Here is a 20008-nt window from a genome sequence, read left to right as displayed (position 1 = left end):
TTATCTTTGGGACATTGTAAGCGTTTAAAGCAGATGTACAATGCATGCTCAACAGACCTTTCTGGAAAAACAAGGTCAGGTCAAATTAGTTTCAAACCAAATGGCTTCCTCATATCCTCCAATATAGCCTACTGCTTGTCATTTATTTATCACCCTTACAGTGTAGGAGGCAGGTGAAAGTGAGTTGGGTGGGTGCTGAGTGAAGCCACTTAAACAGCACGTGCACAAACAACCTACACACTCACTCTGCTCAGTTACCTGCCTGAGAAAGTTGGAGTTACGAAGCCTAGTGTAGAGGGCTCACGTGACCCAGTCCTTTCTTTTCCTTCTTGTGTATCTGTTCTCTTCAGCCAGACTTGGCTTTTTGCTCTTACCCAGCATGTTCTTTCCTTGAAGCCTCCACACTCCCACTGAGGCTCAACCTGCTCCCTGACGCCACCGCCAGTGCAGTCAGGACGCCTGCATTCCGCCACTAAGCGTGTATTAGTGTTAGAAGAGACGGCGCGTCACAAGAGAACCACAACCATACCTTCAACGCGAGAGAACGTGTGCTGCCCTCTCAGCAATCATGTCAAGGGCCAGGAGAGAAGGCTCTAGTATCTTCAGTGACCTGGGCTCCTTCTGTTTCGCGGCTCTGCCGTCTTCCACATGCGACTTCTGCCTCATTCCATCTTGAACACCGCAGAACGGCACGTAGTAGACACAAACGACAGGGACTGAGAGGGGTCAAAGCCAAGGGAGTGGTTTCCAGTCCTGAGCATGCTGCGGGGGCTTTTTCCGCTTTTCACCATTTACTCGGAGTTAGCAGTTCGACCTGAGCTCCACTAGACGGCAGCACGTACACACATTGAGTATACCAATGTGCGAATCCTTAAAAACTCAAGGAAACAGAACCAGCAAACTCGGAAGAAACCTGAACTACACATCCCAGCATTCATCATTAAGCGCCTGACTTGTCTGCACGAAGGTCGGTCTCCGTTTGCCGCTCGCGCAGTGACCTGGAGGACGCCATCCACCTGCTGCTACTCTAAAGTAAGATTTCCTGGTATTTTTTCAATGAAACTTTAAATGGACTGGGAAAAGGAGATGTTTAATTTTTAGATGTTGCTTTGCTCTGCACGTTACTTATTTCAGGAAATCTTAGCAGTTAGATCAGGATAAGGATGCATTTGGAAGTCTGGTATCTTAAGTTTTTCAAAATAACCAAAGAAGAGAGGATTTTTCAGTGTTTTAAGTGAACATTTTTCTTCCGGGCTCACGAAGACAGAATTCCTGAAAATGCTCTGTCTCTGATAATGAAAAATTAACACTTTGATTCCAGTGTTTACAGTAAGAAAGCCATCAAGTTTGCTTTTCATATTGGATTTTACCATTTCAGTCTATGTTTGCAACTCATTTTCCCAAAAACTCTGTTTTAGCGTGGCAGTGCAGTTGACCTAACAGTAAACCTTCGGCTCCAAACTCCGGGCCCAGAAAGGCGGGGAGGCCGCCCGGAGCCCGGCGCCCAGAGCCGCGGGGCGCACGGTCTCAAGTCACAGCGTTTGATCCGCACGCTCAGGACTGGGGGTGGGTAAAGGTTCCTGGAGTCTCTCATTCCTAAAGTACATACTGAAAATATCTCAACTCTCCCCAAGTTTAAAGTGAGTATGAACCTCTCGTGTAAGAAGGGGGAAAACCAGTGAAAATTTCGTTGCCTCAGAGTGGCTGGGCTTCTTGGTGGCTGGCGAGGGCGGCCGCGGTCGGAGCGCCTCGGGCAGCGGCGAGCTGGTCCCGGAGTCGGGCGCCGGCAGCTCGGGGCAGCGCTGGGAGCAGAGGGAGCGAGCGCCCGGGCAGGGGCGGGGACGGCGGGGCACCCCCTGGAACGCCCGCCGCCTGTCCGCGCGTGGACGCCGCGGGCCCCGGGCGGCCGAGGGCTGGACGGCAGGCGTCCGGGCGACACGAGGCCCGCTGGGATGGCCGGTGGGAGGCCCGGGTGCGACGCCGGCTGGGACGCGGGAAGGAGCGCGCGGGACCCGGCCGCACCTCGGGCCTTCGCCCCGCGCCCCGCCTCCCCCAGCGCGCCCGCCCCCGCCTGCCTGACACCCCCCCCCGGCGCGTCCGCCCACGCCTTCCTGACGCCCCCCCCCGCCCCCGGCCCTCCCGCCCCCGCTTGCCTGACGCCTGCCCGCGTGAGCGCCCCCGGCGGGCGGAGCCGCGCGTGGCTGAGGAGGACGGAGTGGGGCTCGGGAGGAAAGGGCTTCGGGGCCCAGGCTGGAGAAGCCGCCTGCGCCTTCTCGGGCGCGGTGTGTGTGCGCGCGTGCTGCTTGAGTGCGTTCGCTCAACGCCCTCCCAGCTCGCTTCCCTGCCTTTCCCATCCTGAGGGGGGAAGACGGCGCCCCCACACGCCGGCCCCCGCGGCTGCTAGGGCTGGCGGGTGAAACGTGGGCCGGGGTTCTGAGCAGGCCTTCCTTCTTGGGTAGAAAGACCTTTGGCTTTTGCTCCTTCCCTTGGTGTTTTTTGACGCGGATGCGGATATGGTGCCTTGGGACATAGCAGCCATGTTGTGACTTGGCGCGAGGTCAGAGGCACACGTTGAGAACAGCAGGATGGGGGAGAGAGCCTGGCTCCTTGAAGACCACCTCATTTGATCATCGTTTGACTCCTCGCCACCCCGACCTCAGCACTAGCCGTTCCGCGCGCCCTGCAGTCGGCACTGATCAGACCTGATGCACGCCACCTTTCCCCAGGTCACAGTGTCTCAGTCCTGCCTGTCAGAAGTGACTGACTGTGGCTGTTAAAGCGTTAACTCCCGCCGGCTTAAGCTTGAGAAGAGGATCGGCAGCGTTATGGGGAGGCCTGCGTTTCGTCTGTCTCTCTCACCTGGACCAGGCCACATCAGTTTCCTCATCTGTAAAATGGGGGTATTGGACATGATTTGATTTTCCGGTTCTTTTGTTCAGTGACTTTCTGAGGCCGATGGTGAAATCTTTCCAAGGGACAAGGAAAAACCACAGATGAGAGCCAGCCCTGATGGCTTAGTGGTTAAAGTTTGGTGCACTCCACTTCAGCCTCCTGGTTCAATGTTAGCTTAGGGCGAATCTTCCCCTGCAAAAATAAGAATATAAATAAACAAACTAGAAATGATTGATGGTGCAAACCCAACGGAAGTTTACAGGACAGAAAGCAGGAAGGACATGCCCAGTGGCATAGCAGTGCGTGCGGGCACAGCGGGGAGGATGGGGAGGGGAGGACTCCACCCCTTCTGGATCAGCATTGGGTTCTCAAAAAACCGAAAGGTGGGTCAAGTTCAATGTCTGTCTCTTACTGAGTATCAGTTGAGTGGGCTGTGCCAAATGGTTTTGATGTACAAAGCTAGGTATCTAGAGTGGGCGCTCTTGGAGAATTCTCATGGTGGGAATATTTGTGCTGAGGTGCCATCTTCAGGTTCTTAAAGGAGTACATTGAACCATTCATTCTAGATGTTACTGCATAGGACCATGTCTACAGTGCATGCCATTAAATACACGTGTCTGTAGATTAAACCGCAGGTTCCGTTATGGGTCGACTTGATGGGAAGGTCATCGTCCTGACAGCTGCTGCTCAGGGGATCGGCCGGGCCACTGCCATAGTAAGTTACTATCTCTGTTTGCTTCCTGCCTTTAGAGGTGTTGAATCACGTGGACAGATCCCATGGCTGTTTAATTCTGCTCTACTTCTTTTTTTTATTGGCTTTTGTGCTTCTGTTGTCTTAAGTTACAAAAATAAAAGTTGCTACTCTTGATCCCAGGCAGATGAAGCAAGGCTTACCTCACATATTTATTATGTGACGTCTCATAACTTTTGACGCTGAGAACTTATTTCTTTGCCTCAGTTTCTCTGCACTGTAATAAATTTGTTACAGCGGGCCTAAAGGAGTACATAGCCCTCTGAAATCACCTCAGTTCAGACATAGGACTCCAGAGTTCTAAGACTATCAGGTTACCTTTACCTTGTAATTTATAGCAGCTTCTTGCACATTATAGTCCTCACTTGAGCTAATAATGCAGCTTAACTGTAACGGTAGGATTAGTTTGATATTTGTAAATACACTAGTATACTCTTAGGAGGAAAAGTGTTGAAATAACCCATTTTTCTCATTATTTTGGGTTTAGTCACCTGCTCAGAAATGGAATAAAGGCTGTCAAATCACAGAATAGTAGTATTTTGAGAGGTGTTAATAACAGAATCCTAGTTTTTTAAAAACACGATTGTATTTGATGTTACTAAAAGGGACAAAGTCAGATGACAAGCACAATGTATGTCATGTTGTACTAATTAATGATAAAAATAACAATGGGAAGGGCTAAGTGAGACTAGATAGTTTGAAATTCCACCCATGTATAAGGAAAACAATGAAAATAAGATAAAGGGAGAAAAGGCTAAAGGATTTTCTATTCATGAGAGCAGCTTAACCAAGTAAACAAAGGATTCATTTGTGTGTTGTCTTCCAGGCTTTTGCAAGAGAAGGTGCCCAAGTCATAGCCACAGATATCAATGAGTCCAAACTTCAAGAACTGGAAAAGTACCCGGGTAAGCAACTCAGCAGCTTGAACTTGGGATTCAGAGTCCATAAGGTATTATAAAAAACAGTACTCGTCTGCTGAAAGAAAATTACTTGGCTGGTCAGCTCCACCGGCCTTCTTCTTAGAGCCTGATTCTTTGATATCAAATCTATATTCTGTGAACCTACAGACAAAAATCTGTATACTTAAATATATAAAAGTTGTATACTTAAAATTTTTTTTATCCAGCATGTTGAAGGATTCAGTACCTAATTACAAAGTTGTATGTGAAATTTAACAGTTGTTGCGTTAACTTTTAATGACAACTTTCACTTCTGTGCCCTACTCAGCACAGTGCTGTCCAGTAGGAAAATGATGTGAACCACGTGTGTGATTTAAATTTCCTGTGGCTACATTTAAAAAGTAAAAAGAAACAGATGAAAATTAATTTTAGTAATGTATTTTATTTAACTAAATATATCTAAAATACCATTTTAACATACTCAATATAAAAAAAATTTATGGAATATTTTACGTTCTTTTTTCATACTAAATCTTTTAAATTCACGTGTGTTGTACACTTACAGCGCATTTCAGTTCTGACTAGCTGCATTTCAAGTGCTTAGTAGCCACATGTGCCTGGTGGCTACCATATTGGAGACAGCTCAGCCCTAAAGTCACATATGATCAGAAACCCTAAGAGATTATGCAAATTATTTCGCTGTGTATCACCCCTTACTGCACCACACTGAACTCAACTCCAGCATCAAAGGACTTCAACTAGAGTTCCTCTGAAAGAAATCAGAACAGACAGCTCATTTGAAAGTTAATTCTTCCAGCAAAATAGAACAGGTTATATAATCAAATGCAAATTAGCACATTGAATTCATGAACGGAATTAGACTATGCTATTTTAATTATTGGATTGTTTATTTATTATTGGAAAATTATTTAATTTTAATAATAGGGAATTTTAACTCCAAGTCAGAAAAACGCTGTTGTACTGAAAAAGTATTGAAAAAGTACTAAGGGAAGAAAGTCCTCCCAAAACTTTCTCCCCTTTCTCTCCTTTTCTATGTTTATAATCTTTTCTTTCTATATCTATAAAAGAATAATAAACCATATTTTTTTAAAAACATTAAAATAGTGACTTTCTTTTATTAGAGAATGTTTGGGGTTTTTTAGTAACTATTACAGTGTGTCTCTGAGATCCAATGCTGGATCTCTCATGTCTAGCTTTCAAGTGTTTCATCCCTTCTCCTGGCCCCTCATTTCTTCTCCTTGCAATTTAGTGCAGAAATAAGTGATTATACCCTTGACTGACAAAGTTGTTTCCAATAAATAATGGAATTGACATGAAGGTAAAGTGCACAAATGGAAACAGTCTCCTGTCTCACTGCCCTGCCCTTCCCTACCCCTCACTCAGATAGGATTCAGTGTTCCTGGGGCAGTGACTCACCTCTGGGGAAAGAGCAAGCCTGCGCTCTGTTATTACTGCTGGCTCACTGAGAAGCATCTAATATAGATCATTCATACTTCACTGTAAAGTCTTTTCTCAGAAAAGGCCTTTAGTATTCAATTTAGAGAGTGAAGAGAAAGGGAGGGAAAGAGAGGTGTGTTATTGGGAGTTCAGGATGGGGAGGATTTTAAGATTTTTATTAATGAGATTCTTAAGATTCTTAAGACCCTACCAATGGTCAACAATCCTATGAAGGCAAAATGGACAGATACTGTAATCTTTGTACTTCAAAGCAGCTACATCTACAAGACTAAACATTTTTTATGGGTATAAGTAAATAGTTTCCCTTGTTTTATGTTTCAGGTATTCAGACTCGAGTCCTGGATGTCACAAAAAAAAAAACAAATTGATGAGTTTGCCAATGAAATTGAGAGAGTTGACATTCTCTTTAATGTTGCTGGGTAATTCATAACTTTTTAATTTCATTCTCCTCACAGAAAGTTTTCTATGTCTTTTATTAAAAGAAATTTGATAATATGGCCAAATTATTCTTTGTGAACCCTAATATATTCCTTAGGAAATAAAGCTGGATTTTGGACAGAATTTTTGTTACAAGTAAGATTCAGCAAGTAAAACAGCCATAGAAGTTGACATGTGCTTGGGGCCTAAAGGCACTTAAGGATACTCAAGACAACTGCTACCAATCCAACGCTGTTGATCTACCTAAGGCTGGGGACAGGCTCACACCAGTGGACTTGTCACTGATGTTCCACTAAGACTTATAAAATAAAATTAAAAACTGTTTTCCAGGAGTGTCTTTAAGGCAAAGTATATCTGCCAAAAACTGAGTACTCAGTTTATTGAAATGCGAATGTTCCCCATTTGTTGGCACAACATTCTGGCAAGTTCTTTCTACCTCCCAAGCGCAGCATTTCTTATTAGGACAATTAATCCCAGCAAAAGAAGTTTCACTCTGTTGCTTTATATACAGCACAAAGAGAATGGCTTAATTGAACTTGATAGAGTAGTACCAAACTTGCTGAACCATGCTTGAAGGATGAGAGACTGGAGCTGGAGCAGCCCCATGTGGAGCAGCTAGTGCTTGTGCTCACTCTCCCTTTTCAGGCATGACAGTAGAGATGAGGACAGTTGAGGCTTACGCAGGACTGAGTAGATAGAGTCTGATGTTCCACTTTTCTTGTGTGGTGTTAACGTTTATACTGTGGCATTGATAGAAAAATCCTAGAGCCTTCTTATGTATTTTTATGATTCTTCCTAATCATGTTTCAGTATGAAAAAAGTCTGTCTATTCATAGTTTATCATGTGTTACAATGTATGGAAATTAAAGCAACAATTTATGATTATCTATTTTATAAATAATCTGCTCATCTTTCATAGAAGAATATATTCAGAACCATGAAAAAATCAACTAGCAAAATTATTTTTTGAGCATCTATTAAATTTTCAGCAAAGTAAGGGATATAGAAATATAGCATGTGGTTCTTGCTGTCATTTGATTGAACTGGAAGTACAGTGGTACATGGGAATCACAACTGACAATATTTTATAAGTAATTACATAATTTTGGTCCAGGGGACAGTGAAATCAATTAGGACCCCATTGTTATAAAGCTTCCTTGAGGAAATGTGACTTGGAAAATAGCAAAGGCTATTTTGAGGGTTTTCTTTTGTTCTGCTTTGTTTACTCAGTATGTCAGAACTGTACAGTAGCGATATTACTTTGCTGCCCTGAGATGGTGAGATACTTGTTTTCCCTGCAACTTTGATTTCCCTTGAGAATGATAAGTTCTTGCCACCTGAGGGCACTGCTGCTCTTGAAATCAGAGTCCACTGGGGCAAGTGTCCTCAGTTGTTTGTAATGGCGTTGATATTTCCTGTGCATTTGGTATAGAGCTTCTTATGTTTGGGGGCTCCAGACACTTGCCGCCTTCTTTTAAAAGAAGGATCTTGTTTTCAAATAATGAATTTTTTACCTTAAGTTGTTGAGACACTTACTTACCTAATGTACCAAGTGATACTATGTTTGAATTGTTAAAAGTCTTGGTTAGGGAAGGGACAATGGTCTAAGTCAATAAATGAAAATAAAAATGAAAAGGAAGTGGAATAGAAATCGTTTTTAATGATAATTTTTCCCCATTGTTTAATTACTCTTCCAGTTTTGTTCATCATGGAACCTGGTGACTTTTATTGTGATATTATTTCACACTTACGTAAGCATTACAAGACTAGTACAAAGAACTCCTGTTTACCCTTTATCTAGAGTTCCATTGTTAACATTTTGTCCCAACTACTTAATTAGTTGCATTTTCTCTTCTTATATTCATTTTTTTTCTGAACCATTTGAGAGTGAGTTGCAGACATCATGCTCCCTTTCCCCTGAATTCTTCAGTATTTTGGAAGGACAAGAATATTCTTTTATGCAAATAACAAATCAGAAACTTTAAATATGTATAATACTCTTATCTAATGCAAAATCCATATTCAGAGTTTCCACTTGCCCTGATGTCTTTTAATTTGGAACAGTTCTTCTGCCTCTCATTGTCTTTCTTAACTTTGATATTTTTGAGGAGCACAGGCCAGTTATGTTTTTATAAGGTCCCTCAGTTTGGGTCTGTGTGATGCCTCCTTATGATTAGATTAAGGTTATGCATTTTTGGTAGAAATACAACAGAAGTGATACTGTGTTCTTTTTAGTGCATCTTGATAGGAGACACATGATGTCAATTGATCCCAAGACTAGTGATGATAATTTCGATCGCTTGGTTAAAGTGGTATCCACCAGATTTTTCTATGTAAAGTTAATTATTCCCCATTTTTAACCACTAAATAATTTGTGGGGAGATACTGAGACTGTGTAAATATCTTATTCCTTAATAAACTTTCACTTACTAGTTTTAGCATTAATTTATTACTATGACTTTTAAAAAATGTGGTGATTGATTTCATTTATTTTACGCTTACTGGCATTTACAAAGATGCATTTGAAGAACAACATTTTTAAAAGTTATTTTATCGTGGAGAAACGATGGTGTAAAACAGTAATAGGTCTCAAATTTGAAAATAAATTGCTATGATGAAACAAATGAGAATGTGGAGTCATAAAATATAATAGAAAATAGGGGTGCATGGGATTCTTGGGATTGCTGATTTCAGGTTCTTAGGATAGATACCCAGTAGTGGCATAGCTGGGTCATAGGGTATTTCTATTTTTAACTTTTTGAGAAATCTCCATACTGTTTTCCATAGTGGCTGCACTAGTTTGCATTCTCACCAACAGTGTATGAGGGTTCCCTTTTCTCCACAACCTCTCCAACATTTGTCACTTTTTGTGGTTTTGGATCAGCAATCCTAAGAATCCCATGCACCCCTATGTTCATCGCAGCATTATTTACAATAGCCAAGACATGGAACCAACCTAAATGCCCAGAAACTGACGACTGGATAAAGAAGATATGGTATATATACACAATGGAATACTACTCAGCCATAAAAAAGGACCAAATTGTTCCATTCGCATCAACATGGATGGACCTTGAGGGTATTATGGTAAGCAAAATAAGCCAGACAGAGAAAGACGAACTCTATATGACCCCACTTATAGGTGGAAGTTAACATATAGACAAGGAAAACTGATCGGTGGTTACCAGGGAAAAGGGGGGGTGGGGGGAGGGCACACAGGGTGAAGTGGTGTACTCACATCATTACTAACGATAATGTACAACTGAAATCTCACAAGGTTGTAATCTATCATAATCTTAATAAGAAAAATCATAGAAAAAATATAATAGAAAATAATACAAAGCCAACATATGGATAGGTCTATGGAAATTGTGTTAAAAGCCTGCCAATTCCAGATTTGTTCTATTTCTTGTAATTTGTTTAAGAACAGTTTGCAGAAAAATAACCCATGTGTAACAATTTGCTGCTTTTCCCATTTTTGACCTTTGGTTCCCGACCTTTCTCTAGAATAAAAAATACGGATTGTGGGGGAGATTTGTAGGGGAAAGAAAAAGAGACCCAACTGCTGAGCCTTTAATGAATTTTTATTTACCCTGCAGTCGTTAAAAACAATATAGACACATTAAATAAAAGAGAACTCTCCAAAAATCTTGTTAAAGCAGGATTTCTCAGCAGGATCACTGTTGATGTATTGGGCCAGATGATTGTTTGTCGTGGGGGCACTCTTGGGTGCGTCGTAAGATGTTTAGCAGTATCCTTCGCCCCTTCCCCACTATATGCCAGTGATGACCCCATCCGCTGTTGTGATCTCCCAAATAGTCTCCAGACATTGTCACATGTACCCTGGGGGCAAAATTGCCCCCGGAGAGAGCTGCTGTCCTCCAGCGGTGTTTTGCTCCAGCTCCCGTGGTGCTTTAAAATTCCTTGGACATGTGCGTGTATAATGTTCACATAGTTAGAAATAGTTTTGATTAAATTTGAGAATCAGTATTTTCACTTAAAAATGTAGTTTACGTAGTTATTTTTTCCATCTTTTTTATTGTGGTAAAAATATACGTAGCATAAAATTTACCATTTTAACCATTTTTAAGTGTACAGTTCAGTGTCTTTAAGTAAATTCATAGTATTGTGTAACCATCGCCACAGTCTATTTGCAGAACTTTTTCATCATCCCAAAGAGAACCTGTGTATCCATTAAACAGTAATTCCCCGTTCCTGTTCTCTCTATCCTCTGTTAATTTCTGTTCTGATTTCTGTTTCTTTCAGTTGTTTTTAATCCATTTAGCTATAGCGTAATTTACTCTATTATTCTCTGTGACAATGGCTTCATTCATTCTTATAAGGCGTTTTAAAAGGTTATTTCTTTAGTTTATATTCCTAAGAGAGGGATTAGTGAATCAAAGGTTATGACGTTTATGATTCTTCTGTAATTTACCAATTGCTTTCTAAAGGGTTTATACTTATTTACACTGTTAGCATAATGTGTGAGAGTACCCATTTCACTGTACCTTCATTGGGCATTATATTTTCAGTTGTTGGGTGTAAAATGGTACCTTGCTATAAAGAGGTTAAAGGTAGTTCAACACATTTTACTAATTGCATCTTTTGTGAGAATTGTTCTATTCTTTGTCCTTGATGTCCTTGTCTATTCCTTTGATGACAAAATTTTTTAAAATGTATTTGATATCTTAATAGAAATAGATGTTAGTTTTTCATCATATTTCTGGGGGTATTTTTCTTGGCTTGTTTTCCTTTTTATTTAAATTGTTACGGTCTTGAAACTTACAAATATAACTTGGCTTGGCTTAGGTCTTTCACCATAACAGATTATAGTTGGCAGGGATGGGGAATAGCATTCTGTGAAAATCAGAAGTAATTTTTATGTGACTGGAAATGTTCTTTTAACATGTTCATAGTCATGTCTAAGAATATACTGTTTATACTGTTTTACCTTTTTTTTTTTTGAGGAAGATTAGCCCTGAGCTAACATCTGCTGCCAATCGTCCTCTTTTTGCTGAGGAAGACTGGCCCTGAGCTCACATCCGTGCCCTTCTTCCTCTACTTTATATGTGGGACGCCTGCCACAGCATGGCTTGACAAGCGGTGCCATGTCTGCAGCCAGGATCTGAACCCGTGAACCCCGGGCCCCCAAAGAGGAACGTGCAAACGTAACTGCTGCACCACCGGTCTGGCTCCTGTTTGCTTTATCTTTAATAATTTAAGTGGATTTTTCTAACTTTTGTTTTATTTCTAGTGTTGTATTTGAATTTGCTATTCCTTTCTCTAAAAGAGAGCTCTGCAAGTTTTTATGTAATAACGATTTTAGAAGTGAAATTTTCATGGTTTTGAATCTTGTAATGGTATGGCTAGTCTTTTGCTTTCTAAGAACTGGCTAAGACCATATGCGTAGATACATTTATTTCCTCTTATTTACTGTATTTCTGTTTTTCAAGAAAAGTACCTGAGGACAGGATTTTTCCTCCATGTGGACGCTAGACATATTTAATGATATCCTTCTAAGGAAGCAAGGGTATGGTTCATATTTCCTTAGTTTTGAGTAGTGTGGCCTAGTTGTGATCCAGTTATAAAAGAGTGAGGAGTTCAAAACATTTCCTTTTATTCATAAATTTGTTTCATCAAAGTTATTGTTAAAGCCAACATTTATTTGTGTAACGATAGATAATAAATCTTTGTTATTTGTTGCATGTGCTTTTCTAAAAATTAGGAAACATGGTAGGGGGAGGAAGTCTGTCTTTACTCTTGGGCCAGATCTCTGTGAGGATTATTGAGTCTCTTGCTTTTGAAAAGATAATTAGTTAACAATGATAAACAGTGGAATGATGGGCAAAGTAGATTTATTATATGACACAGCTCCCGTTCAGCGATGATAGCTAGCTTGATTTACACTTAGACTTAAATAGTTGGTGAAGGAATGAAATAACTTTGAAACTTTGGGTGATATAAAGTAAGTCAAGGTATTATCAGGTTATGGGTAGTGTTTTTAATAGAATGAAATATTGAAAAAGCACTGGAGTAATACCATGCTTTCTGTAACTTAGTTCTGGGTCTTCTATTACTTGTGTGTCCCTAGGTCTCAATTCTTTCTTTCTTTCTTTTTTATTTGTGTGAGGAAGATTGGCCCTGAGCTGACATCTGTTGCCAATCTTCCTCCTTTTGCTTGAGGAAGATTGTTGCTGAGCTAACATCTGTTCCAACCTTCCTCTATGTTATGTGGGATGCTGCCACAATGTGGCTTGATGAGCAGTGTGTAGGTCTACACCCAGGATCCAAACTGGGGAAACCCATGCTGCCAAAGCGAGTGTGTGAACTTAACCACTTGGAAAGTCAAATATAAAGTTGGATTGATGATCCCTTTCAGAAGCAAATTTAATAGCTGGAACGTTATCTTAACAGTCATCTAGTAAAGTTCTCTCATTTTACAAGTGAGGAAATTGAGCTCTACTGAGGTTGCAGTTTGCTTAAGGTCATAACTCTAAGTAGTAATTAGGACTAGAACCAAGATTATTTGACTCCCAGATCAGGGTTCTTGGTGCAGTACTATGCTTTTAATAGCCCATTAGGATTTTTTGTATGTATTTTATAACAATGAAGAATGTAGAATATTTTTCTGTAAGTCATGTCAGAACTCTTGTTCAAGAAACCAAAGGACACTTGTTATGTCTTAAAGTAATTTTTACAGTTTTGTGTCATTGCTACAGTCTCAAGGAAGTAAATTAGCTACAATTCTATTGTTGTGACAGTGGATTATTTAGAATCTTCTTGATTCCTTGTGTTTTTGTTCATATGCTTCAGAGTTGTTTCCTTACTATTTAAATTAAGATAAGGTGATTATTTACTGAAATCACTACAACATAACTCAGAAGCTAAGGGAACTTTCTAGGAGTGTGCAATTAGTGACATAGTTGTTTTCGATCAGAAAAGTTTCCTTTTCTAATCTCAAAGTAGTTTGTATGTGTTCTTTGTTCTGATGTACAGTTTCTACTTTGGATTTGCATGCTCCATAGTTTTGACTCTGTTTTAAGTTCCATAACCAGTTTAACAGTATGACCTTTAGGGGTCAGAATAAATTCCATTTGCTAGGTAGAAAGGTCTTGATGCCTACCTATAGCAGGAGGAAGTCTGGAATAGGAGAAAAAAAGTGAGAGTAAACCAATTCTAGTCTTCTATAAAATTTGAGTAATTTAAACTAATCTTTCTGCTGTGAAAAAATATTCCTTATTTGACCTTTCCATCGTATGTCTTATATTAGAACTTGGAATTCCATTTCTTTATTACCTATGTGATTTTATTATGGTGAAAAATGTGGAATAAGTTAGAAGTTGGCCAAAGAACAGTTACCCTTCCCTTACATTCTTTGATCAGAGTGGGGAAAGTCCAGAAGCTTGGATCAGATTTATGGAACTCATGTCAAGTCCTGGTAACTCTCTTACTACTTTCCTAAATGCACACTATAATAATAGATCAAGAAATATGGAGGTACCCAGAAGATTTAGAACTTAATTGTCCATAAAAACAAGGATCAGTATCTTTCTACAAGATTATCGTTTAATGGGGAGCCAGGATTAGTTACACCTTTAATACTATAAATAGTTGAAACAGCTTATTTTATCTGCAAAGTAAAAAACATCCAACTATACAAATAAGATAAGGATTGTTTTAACCATTCAGCTTATTCAGCAAATACTTATTAAATGGCTATTTATTTACTAGGGGATACAGTCGTGACGTCCATACTATCCTGTGGCTCTAGAGAGCTGTTTCTTTCTAGTGTCATATGTATTTGTGGAATTTTTATGTAATCAAGTAGAATATGTTTAATTATAGCTGTGTTTGATTTGCTGTAAATTCAGGACATTGGACTCACTTGTTTAAAGCCCCCATCTAATTAAAACATTGCTAAGAATTGTTTTTCCTGAGTACTTTCTTTTTTTTCTTTTTTTCCTGAGTACTTTAAAAATCTCTCCCCATTTTTTACTTGCTATATTAAATGAAAGCAAACCTCTACTTCTTAAGTACTTTGTAATTCAGATCTGGCTAAGGTATGATTTGGGAGTTATCAACTACATTTAGATTCTGGCTCCACAATTTATTTACATTGTGACTTCGGGCAAGTTACCTAACCTCCCTGTGCCTCAGTTTTCTCATCCGTACAATGGAGATAATAATAGTACCTATCTTATAGGGTAGTTCTGAGGATTACCTGAGATAATGCGTGTTAAGCACTTAGAACAGTGCTTAACCCAGTAAATGTTACCTATGGCGGTTGAATCTTCTCTAGGAACACCCAGTGAGGTGTAAGGGCAGGGGACGCTTGAAATGAATGACTTGTATGTTTTTATGTCATGAATTCACAAATAAGCATTAATCCATGTTTAACTGAATATAATCAGAAGTGTGTGAGTTTAAATTCTAGATTTCCTTACTTATATAAATGCTTATCTATACAAATTTGAGTACCTACTGTTTATAGGCCACTTATTCTAGGGTATAGAACACTGAGCTAGGTGTTAAAATAATATTCTTTATATATTTAACTTTCTTATTCTGGAAAATCACAAGTGTATTCAAAAAGAAGAAAATAGAACCCTGCCAAGTACCTGTCACCAAGCTTCAACAATTACCATCTCATGGTTAGTTGAATTTCATATATACCCACCCAGGTCCCCCCTCACTGGATTATTTGGAAACAAATTCCAGACATCATATTATTATATTGAATTTTTTTGTTTTTTAAAAAAACTGTGCCGTAGAGGGTTTGCCTAAAATGAACTATTTGCAAAAAGACAAGTTGATTTTTTTTTATTTTCTTTTGGTGCCAATACAAGAAACAGGTAGCATTCTTGATTTCCTTTAAGTGGTAGTATCTTTGGTGTTTGGCGTCCATCATAATTGTAGTTTAGAGGTTATTATACTCTTCATGTTATTTTTTTAAAGATTTTTTATTTTTTTCCTTTTTCTTCCCAAAGCCCCCCAGTACAGAGTTGTACGTTCTTCGTTGTGAGTCCTTCTAGTTGTGGCATGTGGGATGCTGCCTCAGCGTGGTCTGATGAGCAGTGCCATGTCTGTGCCCAGGATTCGAACCAACGAAACACTGGGCCGCCTGCAGTGGAGCGCGCAAACTTAACCACTCGGCCATGGGGCCAGCCCCTACTCTCATATTATTGAAGTATAAATATTTCAACATTTTATTATGAAAAATTTTCAAACTTACAGCTAGATTGAAAAAATTTTACATATACTTACTGGAGTCTACCTTTAGTATTTTACTGTACTTATTTCATCACATATTTATCTATCTATCCAACTCTCCATTGATGTAACAATCCATCTTGTTTTCTTATTCATTTCAAAGTAAACTGAAGAGATCAGGATAATTGAAGTTTAATTTTTAAAGTTGCCTTTTCAACTAGATTTTATCAGATTTCTTGTTCTGCATAAAATTTGTTGTTGTGAATGATGGTTTATATCTGAAGTTCTGAGTTGTGACAACTCATTCTCTGTGGTTTCAGTGCTTCTCATTTTGAACTTTGCTTTCATACACTGGGAACCTTTCTTAGAGTATTTAGCTTATGTCCCAGTAATTCATATTTAGCCAACACTAAATAGAATGAATAATGAGGGTTTTGCATGTGTGTTTTCACTGGTCTTTTAAAAAACACTATTCTAGGAAGTCCTTGTGTGTCCCAGGGTGATACAGCAAACTAATATGCTATTTTAGGAATCTCCTTTAAATTTTTCCATTTAACGATTATTTTGAGGGCCAAAAGTCGCTGTTTTGGTGTGTAGCTCTTTTTCTTGGATCTTGGTATTCTGTAAAGTGCCTAAATATACTTTGATCTCCACATGACTGTGTAACTTGTGACAGAAAAAGCTGTTCTCCACACCATGAGCTTCTTGAATGCTAATGATAGCCATGTAGTAAATGCTTATTGAGTAAATAAGTAAGGCAAATGTATCAATTTTTATCTTTATTTTGTTTTTTGAAGTTTTCGTTTCCCTTAAAACTTACATGAAGGAAAGAAGGCTACTTTTATTCTCTGTAGAACAAAGTGAAGTAAGTTGTTTATATTCTAAATACTTCGTTAGCATATTTTCAGACTTAAGTTATTGTAAGGTAGAGGTAATGAGAGTTCTAGAACATGCACACTCTGAATTTATTTAATTGTGAAATATTCCAGACAAGAACACAATATAAATACCTTTCCACCTACTACCCAGCCTTATGAAATCTTATGTCACATTTGCTTCAGATTTCTTTTAGAGAAGTAAAACATTACAGGTAGACATGAGGTCTCATGGATTTTAAAATATTGTCTACATATATGAACATATAATGGACACGTTTTTACGTAGTCATAAACATTATTTAGAATTCTTTTGGTTTCCTAAGTTTAAGTTGCACCCTACAGTACATATTATTTTACAGCTTGCTTTTTTGTTTAGTGTTGTTTTGGGGAGTATGAAGTAGCCTCAGATCAGCACTATCCAAAACAATAGCCACTATCTCTGGCTATTGAGTATTTGAAATGTAGCTAGTGTGAATTGAGATGTGCTGGAAGTGTATTTGCACAATGGGTTAAGACAAAATGAAAAAATTATGTAAAATCTCATTACGAATTCCTTTATATTGTATATTGAAGTGATAATTTGGATATATTGGGTTAAATAAGATATTAAAATTAATTTCACCTGCCTTTTCAATTTCCTTAACTTGGCTTCTAGAAAATTTTACATTATATTTGTGGCTCATGTTTGTGGCTTACATTACATTTCTTTTGGACAACACTAATCTAGATTGCTCACTTTTCATTCCTGTTTAGTATTAAGTTGTATGAGTAAACTGTAATTTATCTACCCTTGGTGGATTTTTGAATCTTTTTCTAATTTGGTGCTATTAAATGTGGTTCCATAAACACTCTTCATCATGTCTCCTTTGAACATATGCTAGCGTTTCTTCAGGAGATCAATTTTACTTAGGTCATAATAGTTTATAACATTGTGAAATTCCAGTTGTACATTATTATTTGTCACTCACCATATATATGTGCCCCTTTAGCCCTTATCCCCACCCCCGAACCTCCTACCCTTAGGTAACCACTAATCTGTTCTCTGTCCATGTATTTATCTTCCACATGAGTGAAATCATACGGTGTTCATCTTTTTCTGTCTGGCTTATTTATCTTAACATAATATCCTCAAGTTCCATCCATGTTGTTTCAAATGGGAAGGTTTTGTCTTTTGTTATGGCTGAGTAGTATTTCATTGTATATAACTACCACATCATCTTTATTCAATCATCAGTCGATGGGCACTTGAGTTGCTTCCACATCTTGACTATTGTGAATAATGCTGCAAAGAACATAGGGGTTCATGGGTCTATTTAAATTGTTGATTTCAAGTTCTTTGGATAAATACCCAGCAGTGGCATAGCTGGATCATATGGTAGTTTTATTTTTAATTTCTTGAGAAATCTCCATGCTGTTTTCCATAGTGACTGCACCAATTTGCATTCCCACCAGCAGTGTATGAGGGTTCCCTTTTCTCCACACCCTCTCCAACATTTGTTCTTTTTTGTCTTGGTGATTATAGCCATTCTGACAGGTGTAAGGTGATACTTAGTGTAGTTTTGATTTGCATTCTCCTGATGATTAGTGATGTTGAACATCTTTTCGTGTGCCTGTTGGCCATCTGCTTTGGAGAAATGTCTGTTCATATCCTCTGCCCTTTTTTTTTTTTTTTTGGGTGGCTCAAACAGCAGAAGTTTATTTTCTCATAAGGAGGCTGTAAGTCAGAGATGAAGGTGCCACCAGAATTGGTTTCTGGTGAGACCTCTCTTCTTACCTTGTGGACAGCCACCTTTCCCTGTGTCCTCACATTCCTCTGCCCATTTTTTGATTGGGTTGTTTGTTTTTTTGTTGTTGAATTGTATGAGTTCTTTATATAGTATGGAGATTAACCCCTTGTTGGATATATGACTTGCAAATATTTTCTCCCAGTTGGTGGGTGGGTTGTCTTTTTGTTATGTTCTTGGTTTCCTTGGCCTTGCAGAAGCTCCTTAATCTGATGAAGTCCCATTTGCTTATTTTTTCTTTTGTTTCCCTTGCGAGAGTAGACATGGTATTTGAAAAGGTACTGCTAAGACCGATGTCAAAGAGTATACTGCCTATATTTTCATCTAGGAGTTTTATAGTTTCACGTCTTATCTGCAGGTCTTTAATCTCTTTTGAGTTGATTTTTGTGTATGGCGAGAAAGATAATGGTCTACTTTCATTCTTGTGCATGTAGCTGCCCAGTTTCCCCAGCACCATTTATTGAAGAGACTTTGCTTTCTCCATCGTATGTTCTTAGCTCCTTTGTCGAGGATTAGCTGTCCATAGATGTGTGGTTTTCTTTCTGGCTTTCAGTTCTGTTCCATTGATCTATGTGTCTGTTTGTGTACCAGTACCATGCTGTTTTGATTACCATAGCTTTGTAGTATATTTTGAAGTCAGGGATTGTGATGCCTCCAGCTTCATTCTTTTTTCTCAGGATTGGTTTCACTGTTTGGGGTCTTTGGTTGCCCCATATGAATTTTAGCCTTCTTAGTTCTCTTTCCCTGAAGAATATCATTGGGATTCTGATTGGGATTACATTGGATCTGTAGATTTCTTTAGGTAGTATGGACATTTTAACTATGTTTATCTTCCCAATCCATATGCCTGGAATATTTTTCCGTTTTATAATGTCATTATTGATTTCTTTCAATAATGTCTTATAATTTTCATTGTATAGGTCTTACCTCCTTGGTCAAATTTATTCCTAGATATTTTATTCTTTTTGTTGCACTTGTAAATGGGATTGTATTCTTGAGTTCTCTTTCTGTTAGTTCATTATTAGAGTATAGAAATGCAACTGATTTTTATAAGTTGATTTTGTACCCTGCAGCTTTGCTGTAGTTCTTCATTATTTCTAGTAGTTTTCCAGTGGATTCTTTAGGATTTTCTATATATAAAATCATGTCATCTGTAAACACTGAGAGTTTCACTTCTTCATTGCCAGCTTGGATTGCTTTTATTTCTTTCTCTTGCTTAATTGCTCTTGCCAAAATATCCACTACTGCATTGAATATTAGTGGAGATTGTCTTCTTCCTGTTTGTCTTAGAGGGATGGTTTTCAGTTTTTCCTTGTTGAGTATGATGTTGGCTGTCAGTTTGTCATATATGGCCTTTATTATGTTGAGGCACTTTACTTCTGTACCCATTTTGTTGAGAGTTTTTATCATAAATGGCTGTTGGATCTTGTCAAATGCTTTCTCTGTGTCTGTTGAGATGATCATATAGTTTTTATTCCTCATGTTGTTAATGTGGTTTATCACATTGATTGATTCGCAGATGCTGAAGCATCCGTGCATCCCTGTATAAATCCCATTTGATCATGGTGTATGATGCTTTTAATGTATTGCTGCATTCAGGTTGCCACTGTTTTGTCGAGGACTTTTGCATGTATGTTCATCAGTGATACTGGCCTCTAATTTTCCTTCTTTGTGTTT

At 38.8% G+C, this 20008-nt stretch overlaps 1 long non-coding RNA gene across 2 annotated transcripts; it reads left to right on the top strand.

Annotated features, from left to right (window-relative positions):
- Positions 1-820: 820 nt before the first annotated feature.
- LOC139044128 (uncharacterized) lies at positions 821-14385 on the top strand. 2 transcript variants are annotated; one of them, XR_011501172.1, is made up of 6 exons: positions 821-1032; positions 3516-3607; positions 4470-4548; positions 6343-6440; positions 9383-9546; positions 11427-14385. It is a non-coding gene; the product is annotated as an uncharacterized lncRNA (long non-coding RNA). The 2 variants fall into 2 exon arrangements; XR_011501171.1 differs by lacking the exon at positions 9383-9546 and having other exon boundaries at positions 11431-14385.
- Positions 14386-20008: the final 5623 nt, after the last annotated feature.

Source organism: Equus asinus, unplaced genomic scaffold (genome assembly GCF_041296235.1).
Source record: "Equus asinus isolate D_3611 breed Donkey unplaced genomic scaffold, EquAss-T2T_v2 contig_615, whole genome shotgun sequence".
In the NCBI taxonomy this organism is placed as follows: domain Eukaryota; kingdom Metazoa; phylum Chordata; class Mammalia; order Perissodactyla; family Equidae; genus Equus; species Equus asinus.
The sequence above is the reverse complement of the archived record's forward strand: the minus strand, read 5'-3'. Positions and strand labels throughout refer to the sequence as shown.